This window comes from Lipotes vexillifer, unplaced genomic scaffold, assembly GCF_000442215.2.
Source record: "Lipotes vexillifer unplaced genomic scaffold, Lipotes_vexillifer_v1.1 scaffold120, whole genome shotgun sequence".
NCBI classification, from domain to species: domain Eukaryota; kingdom Metazoa; phylum Chordata; class Mammalia; order Artiodactyla; family Lipotidae; genus Lipotes; species Lipotes vexillifer.
The window spans coordinates 3287357-3296237 of NW_006791240.1; the positions used below are offsets into that span (position 1 = coordinate 3287357).

Consider the following 8881-nt stretch of genomic DNA (forward strand, 5'->3'; position numbering starts at 1 on the left):
ATCTCCTTGAACTATTATTATAAAAGTCTTCTCTATTAGGATAGTATGCATCTCAGTGATCAGGGTTCCAGAAAAGAGGCTGATTCCCTCTTGGGGAATACAACTGTAAAACATCAGTTATACACATTAAATACACTTTGTTTAAATAATTGTCTTTGCTCTACCAAGCTAAATAATGCCCAGGAATTTTGTTGCTGTTGTGTTTGGTATATTTTTAATGAGGAAAAATTGACCAGCCTTTCTTATAGATATTTTACAACTTTTAATATTTATAAACTTTTTTCCAAATTTCTAATTTTTTTTCACATTTTTTATTTGAATCCAAAAGTATTGATACATTTTCATAAATTCTGACCAGTGTTGGATATAGAGGGATATTAGTAATAATGTGCAAGATTTTATAGAGTTACTTACGGTTTTTTATGATTCCCTGGCTGCTTTACAATGTAAAAGAGTAGTAATAATTTTGCAAGTAAATATGAAAGGGAAAATATTATGTGTCTTCCTGACAGGAAACAACAAACTTTCTAAATTACCTCAAAAGAGATCATTTAAGAGATTACTTACAAAAGTCTGGGCAGCTTTAAGGGAAACTAACTGTTGCCCAGGAGGATCTTTGGCCTTTGAAGAGGATTACAGCCACAGCCAGACTCCAGCTTGACAAAGAATAGGCAGAGGGAGAAAACACCCATCTCTCTCCCTCCCAGCTTCTATCCATTTTTTTTATTAGCTGAGCTCATCAAGAAATCAGGAGGGGGGCTTCCCTGGTGGCGCAGTGCTTGAGAGTCCGCCTGCCGATGCAGGAGACGCGGGTTCGTGCCCCGTTTCGGGAGGATCCCACATGCCGCGGAGCGGCTGGGCCCGTGAGCCATGGCCGCTGAGCCTGCGCGTCCGGAGCCTGTGCTCCGCAAATGGGAGAGGCCACAACAGTGAGAGGCCCGCATAACGCAAGGAAAAAAAAAAAAAAAAAAAAAAAAAAAAGAAATCAGGAGGGAAGGGCACTCACTTCATGTGTTCTTTAGCAATTGTGCCCCACAAAGGAAGATGGAAAAGAGCAGAGAGTAGTTTTAGAGGGTCAAATAGAAAATATTCAGCACACATTAAATTGAAAATTGTCAACTACCATTATTAAACATGTAATATGTTCCAGGCACAGTGCTAAGCTCTTCACACACATTGCCTATTTAATCCATACGACAACCCTACAACATAGGCATTATTACCTCCATTTTTTAAAAAGAAATCTGATTTTCACAACAACATCATAAAGTTAGTGGGATAGGTATTAATGGTATCCTTATTTTACAGATGAGCAAACCAAGGCCCAGGAAATTTAAGTAACTTGACCAAAGGGGCAAAACCAATACTTGAGTCTGAGTCTTCATGCTCTTTATCATTATGCCATATCATTCATTGCCTTGGGAATTTTGTAGTGCCTTTGGAAAAAATGCATATTACTAAGTGAAAGAAGCCAATCCGAAAAGGCTTCATACTGTATAATTTCAACTACATGACATTCTGGAATGGGCACAACTATGGAGACTGTAAAAAGATCAGTGGTTGCTAGGAGTTAGGGAGGAGGGAGGGGTGAATAGGTGCAGCACAGAGGATCTTTCGGGCAGTGAAACTATTCTATATGATACTATAATGGTGGATACATGTCATTATACATTTGTCAAAACCCATGAAATTTACAGCAAGAGTGAACCCTAAGGTAAACTGTGGACTTTAGGTAATTATGATATGTCAATGTAGGTTCATCAGTTGTAAAAAATGTACCACTCTGGTAAGGGAGACTGTGTACGTGTGTGGGGTCTGTCAGTGAGTATGTGGGAAATCTCTGTACTTCCGACTCAGTTTTCCTATGAACCTAAAACTGCTTGAAAAAATAAAGTGTACTTTTTAAAAGACAATTATTTTTAATTAAAAAAAGAAAAATACAGCACATCTTAATTATCTTTACTGTGATCCACATTTTGTTTCTTTTTGGTGAAGAACGACTGATGGATAACATCAAACTTTTACTCAAGGCTTTCTTCTTAGAGTGTTTCTCAGCCCAAGAAGAAAGCGTTTATTACAAATCTACTGATTTTCTTTTTTTAAGATTAACAATGAAAGTTAAAAAGGAGAAAGCCATCATCTTTAATGTGATGTTATAATCCATTGGCTATTGCCTCTTAAGGGAATGTAATTTTTTTTTTTTTTTTTGCGGTACGTGGGCCCCTCACTGCTGTGGCCTCTCCTGTTGTGGAGCACAGGCTCCGGACGCGCAGGCTCAGCCGCCATGGCTCATGGGCCCAGCCGCTCTGCGGCATGTGGGATCTTCAGGGACCGGGGCACAAACCCGTGTCCCCTGCATCGGCAGGCGGACTCTCAACCACTGCGCCACCAGGGAAGCCCTGTTTTTCTTTTTTTTAATTTTTTTTTTTCCTTCTTTCCTCTTTTTTTTCCTCTCTCTCCTCCTAATACACACTTTTTTAGTAAGGGGGGAATACCATGATGTCACTCTAGCCCGGCCCCTGTAGATGGGACCCTGGGACCTGCTGTTAAAACCACTGTAGAATCGAGAGCGGGAACTGTTGTAGTTGGTGGTCCGGGCACGGTATTGGGCTCACGGGAAACCCCGGTCTGTTGTGCTGATGCCTGGTCTGTTGGTTCGTTTTGGGATCCCCTTGATTTGTCTTCCTCTAAATAGGAACTCATCTAAGGCCAAGGAAGTCCTCACTGACTCTTTGTCTGAGAACTCTATATATGCAAACCCTTTGGGATGACCACTAAATTTGTCACATAGTATAGTAGCACGGTTGACTGAACCACAGCCATGAAAGTGTGCTTCCAGCTCTTCTGCTGTTGCACCATAGTCCACATTGTCAACATAGATGGAACAGGCATCAGCCTCCATCTTCTCCTCAGTGGACATGATCACTGGGCCAGCATTGCCTGGAGGTGGACTCATATTCATCTGCTTCTCTACCTCGTTCTGTAGCTCCTTTAGCTTCTCAGCTTCTTCCTCCATCTCCCTGACTCGAGCGTTGATCGCTTCCAGCTCCGGGTCCTCAATGACGCCGTTCCCCGGGTCACCCTCGACCAGTCCCGGCTCCTCTCGGGCTCCAGCTCAGGCTCCGGCTCGGGCTCCAGCAGCAGCTCCTCAGGCTCCAAGCCATTCCCATAGTCTCCTGCGCCCCGCGGGGCCCCCTCCCCGGCCTCCCCACCAGCCCCGGGCAGAAGATGGCGCCACCGCCCAGGCCCGAAGCCCCGACTTCCTGCAGCCCCTGCTCCTGCTGCTGCTGCTGCTGCCGCCGCCAGCTGCCACCGCTGCCACCGCCGTCGCCCTTAGCTGATTTTCTAAAGTTTCTTTTTATTTTTATTCTGTTTACTTTGTTTTTACAGTAAGCTCTTAATTATCCTGGAGCAGGCAATTTATTTCCATTAGCTCATTTAGGATAAGGACAGGATAACTTTATAAACTATTAAGTAAGAAATTTGGGACTATTTCATATTTTGGTCCATTCAGAACAGTATTATAATCTGAGTGCTCAGCCAGTTGTCACTGACATAGGGTGTGGAGAGGAGGAGTACATAGCCTCAGATATTAATACTGGGATTTATATCGCCTCTGAGAATCTTTTTCTGTTTTATGTTTTTACCACCAATATGTGCCATGGGCATTCCTTCCAAGTCACATATGAACAGGCAGCATGCAAGCAGGGGTCAGTTTGGCAGAAGAATTTTTTTTGCTGTTCTATCTGTGAATCTTTCAGTAGATGAACAATGGTTTCTGAAAGCTTTCCCTGCTGTTTTCCTTTTCTAGGGAATACTTTCTAAAGAGCCAACTCACTTCTATTTCCTCTGAATATGTCATGAACTCAGAGGTCCCATAATAGAGGAAGTTTGCCATTAGCTAGATTTCTTCCAAGATAGGAGACAAATCCTTCCACACAGATTTATGTCAGCCTGATGTACATTCATTCATCTGACTTATTGTCATTTTCATATTTTCTCAGGCTAGGCTGCAAAACCCAGTTTCACTCATAAAGATGTGCAGAATTCACTGCCCTGTGGAACATGTCTGAGGAATGTGTGCTCATGTCTGAATGTAGCCCTGGCTGCCAAATACTGAGAGCAAGGCCTCCGCCAGCCCTAGGCAGGTTTCCCATGGGGCTAGTGATGTGCAGAGGATGGAGGACCAAGGTGTCTAACCTTTTATTGCTTGTCAAGACTTCTATATACTTTTAGTAGAACATTTCCAAAGTTTGGAATATAGCCTTCTGCCGTCATGGGACTATTTCTGTGTACTCATCTCAGATGTCATTTGCCTAGAGGTGGAGTGAAGAAAGCTCTTCATGGTAGCTGCCAGTATAAGTGAGACACACGAACAGCTCAGGACTTAAACTGGGCATAAACATCCTCCCCAAAGAGCCATATATCTCAGTCTGAAGTCAGGCTGCACATACAGATGGTATGCCCTGCACAAGGGTCACCTTTTCTAATCAGCACAAAGATATCTTCTGCTCACCAATTTGTGAGTACTTGAGACAGTGAATGCCAACCAAAGAGAACATTTTTTCCTAAATTTTATGAAAATATCATATGGGCTAGCGCAGACTGTGACCTGGCTAAGGGGATGGTCCAGGTTAGGTTGACACAAACAGAAAGTCCAAACTATAAATTCAGACACCCAGGTTGCCAAGGCGAAGAAGGATATTTAAAAGAAAGCAAAGACAAACAGCCACCAGTTGAAAATCTGGGGCTATTCTGGCTTCTCTGTTCTCAATTTGAGAAGGCAGAGGTAAAAGCCCATTTCTGAAGCCAGTGACTCATGAGCACCTTCTGATTTATGCTCAATTCCCAGACTCGCGGCTGGGTGGAAGGCACAGGACAGGGTGATGCGGAAAGATATATTCTGGGCAGGGAAGTAGGTGTGGGGTGAGGTGTGGACTAGCCAGCTCCGTCACATATATTCTCCATAACCTGTATCTGCATTCTCATCTTCCTCCTGAGCCCAGACCCTTGTGCCTGGCTGGCTGTCTTGGCATCTTGAACTGCATGTTCCAATGCACCTCAGACTCAGTCTTGAACTTTACAGTCTTCTCCTGTCTTAGTGAAAGACACTTTCAGTCAATTCATCATTCAGGCCAGAAACCTGGAGTCACCCTATTTTTGTTCTTCTCTCTTAAACTCACGTTCATTGTCACCATGTCCTCTCTAGTCTGCATTTCTAATGAGGTGTTAACTCATCTCCTTTTCATCCCTAATGCCAATGCTCTGGGTGGTCCATCTCACTTGAAATGCAGCCTATTAATTGGTCTTTACTATCAAATACCTCTCATCCATTATCCAAAATACAAACAGAGTGACCCTTTAAAAAGTTAAGTTTGATCATGTCTCTGTTCTATGGGAAAATCCTTCAATGTCTTCAATTTTTTTTTTTTTTTTTGCTAGAAAATCAAATTTCTGTGCACGTAAGACAAAGCCATTCAGAATTTAGCCGTGACAGCCTCTCCAGCCTCTCCTCTTTTGTCTCCTCCATCTTTCACTCACTATTCCGGCCAGATCAAACTACTTTTGAATTCTTCTCACACTGTTCATATTTGCATCTTTTGCTCCTTTAACCTAGAATTCCCTTTCCATCTTCTTCACATTGATTCACTTTACTAGGTTCTCAAGACTCAGTCTATAGGAAGGGCCCTGTTCTTCTAACAATTGTCACATTAATATTATTTATATATTTCTTTGTTTTTCCTTTCACCAACCTTGAAGCAATTTGAAGTCCAGACTGTGTCATTTATCTCAGTAACCTAAAGTGCTTAGCACAGTAACTGAAAATTATAGGTACTCATTAAATGTTCAGTGTGTAGTATCTTCTAGTTATTTCAATAGGGTCTTTTTTCTACTGAGTAGGACTTGCTACTCAGACACATTTGGACTAATGTTTTGGCAAAGTTTTAACACTAGAAAGGTAGATGTATACACATTCACACCACAAAAAGTTATGGGTTCCAGGATGTTAAGAATTGAAGAGTTGTCATGGGTGAAGACTTTCTATCTAGGAGAAATTTCTAGAGAAATTTTTCCACCCAGATCAGACTTCTGGTCACCCCTTTTTTTTCGCCTGAGAGGAATAGGGTTTGGGCATCATGCTGCCCTTTCCACTGCCACCTTCTTTGTTTTCAACTATTATGTCTTTCAGCCCTTGACTAGTGAGAAATAAGGAAAGTAGTTCCAGCAAGGACAATTCTTTGCTCTGCAAGTTTTCTAAGGGTTTTCATGAAATAAGGAGCAAAGGGGCTCCACATAAAAGCCTCCTATGAATACCTTTTATTTTTCCCAGAAGAGTGTTAGAGGGTGATAAGACAGGTGATGTTATCTATACTTTGGAGGCCACCTGTAGTCAGTGAATTTCCTGGAAGCTAACTAAAGAAGCTAAGGAAGAGTTAAGAGATAGCTGGAGGCTTTGAAAGAGTTGGGATGGAACAGGGGCTAGAGATTTGACATGATCCTGTAACTTAGCTGGAGGAGAGGTAGCAGTGGAAATGGGAGAGAGGAGAAGCCTCAGGTGATGATGCTACAGGAGATATCCAGCCTCTCCTTCCTTCCCCCCACCATCATTTCTAGCATAACAACCCGATGGATCCTTGCTTGGGTCCCACAGTGGGAGAAAGTTCAAAGGATTTTTGCATGGTCAAAGGAATGAGGAGGACATGTGAAACATCCTCATAGCAGCGGCTGTGGGGGAAGCAGAGTTACTTTGGCCACTAGGCTGAGGTAGTAATTCCCAGGGACTATCTGTATGTAAGTAGTGGTCCAGCAGATGTAGAAACTGCTCATTATTGTTCTTAAAAAGGTAATATCCTAGAGAATAAGACACTAGTATTTATACTGTGTTTCATGATTAACTATGACTAACTATTCTAGAATGTTTAGGTCCTTCCTTTTGTCCCCTGCAGATTTAGAGTATTTACTGGAGCTAATACATACAGAGCCACATCTGTGTAAAATGACATCTGTTTCAGGAACACAGCCCAGTCGTGGGGTTGAAAATATGCAGTCACAAGCCACATGTGGCCACTGCATTCTTGAAGCCCTGACTAGATGTATCTGCCCATGAGATCACCCCAGCTACCAACCAAATATATTTCTCCTCTAAATTATTGAAAAGTATTTTAAAACCATGTATCTGAAAAATTCAAGGCTTTTGTTTTGGTTCATTTTATAGCCTTTACTGATTACATACATTTCCTCTATGGCTTGAATGGATAGCAGCATCAGCTGTGGTAATAAATCCTCCACTCTGCAGACCTGTGTAGCACATACACCTGTGCCAGAGTTACACACCAGATGGCACCTGAAAATGAGTTGATATCTATGGTAAGACGGTATTTAGAGAAAATACATTTATAAGTAAAACAGGATATACATTTCACAGTGATTTTAATAGAAACAAATAGAACATTGGCAAATATTATTGAGTGCCTACTCTGTGTAGAACCTTGTGAGGGTTGCTGTTCTGGCATTGGGATGTAGCACTTAGAAGTGTTACTAATGCATCATCTCCTATAAGAAGATTGGAAAAAATAAAGCTTTCCTAAATTTTCAAGTTTTCTCCACTGTTGATCTTCTGTGTCATGAACTTGGAACAGGAATCAAGAACATTTTAATCATCAAGGATATGTTTTCTGTGGCTTTTTGAGTAGGGCATGTGTTATGACCTTAAGTGATCAGTGGAAGACAGCCCCTATCGGGATGGCCATTGTTTAGGTGATCTAAATGGATTTGGTCCATAAACAACCCGGAAGGGTCCTAAAGACTTTAAACATCCAGGAAAGTCTCCACTAAGATTTACAGAGTGCAGAAGTGACTGTGAATTTCTGGTCAGAAATGTCAGTATCCTGAGGTACATGTTCTTTAGTAATTACACAACTGTTCCGGGAGAGTGAATGGGTGGTGAGTTAGTGAACTATGCCATCGCTCCTGACCTGTGTTGTCTCTTTTCCCCACCGTCCCCAAATAGCTGCATAACCAAAGATGAAATTTCCATCCCCACAGTTAAAGCCATAGGACCATAAATTGTTGTCCCATACTGCCTCCTACTTTCATGAAGCAAAAATGAAGTTTCCTCACGCTTCCTAGTTTTCACAATATTTTACTGGAGGAAATTCAAGACACAGTTCCACTGCAAGAAAGAACACTGTGAATTGGCCATAACATGTCTCAAAAGACTTGACATGGCTCTTTTAACTGCTAAAATCTTAATATCTTCGCAGATTTAAGGAGGAGCCCATGTAGGCAGTTTTCTATTTGTTTATTTTGAAATTAGATTCCTATCCTTATCACTGAGGAAGACAAGCAGTGAGTAGGCTGCTGATCACTTGTTGGGGAGGGGGAGCAGAGAGGCAGTTTGACTGAATAATTCACATCGACATGTAAAATTCTGAAAGCCCTTTAACACTCTCAGAAATATTTGCATTTTTAAGTTTCTTTTTTTAAAATTAATTTTTATTGGAGTAGAGTTGCTTTACAATGTTGTGTTAGTTTCTACTCTACAGCAAAGTGAATCAGCTATACGTATACATATATCCCCTCTTTTCTGGGTTTCCTTCCCATTTAGGTCTCTTAACTCAAATAAATCTGGGGGGCGGGCGGTAATTCTGGCCGTGTAACACAGTGTCAACTGCAAACTGGCACTTGCCATTGGCACTTGCCATCCACCTCTACAAGGATTAAATCATGTGCTGCTGCAGCTGCTGACTTTCAACACCCCCTGAAAGTTCAGGCGGAGAGCAGAAATGAGGCGCTCTGTGCTCTGGGAAAAACTGGCAGAACAGGTCTTCAGATAGTTAGATATTTTCAGGAGCCGATTTTATGAGCCCAATTCTTTTTT

The 8881-nt window shown here is 41.9% G+C and overlaps 1 pseudogene; it reads right to left on the minus strand.

The window, feature by feature from the left end:
• Window positions 1-8881, minus strand: part of LOC103078209 (polyadenylate-binding protein 2-like) — a 40783-nt pseudogene that overhangs the window by 21647 nt on the left and 10255 nt on the right.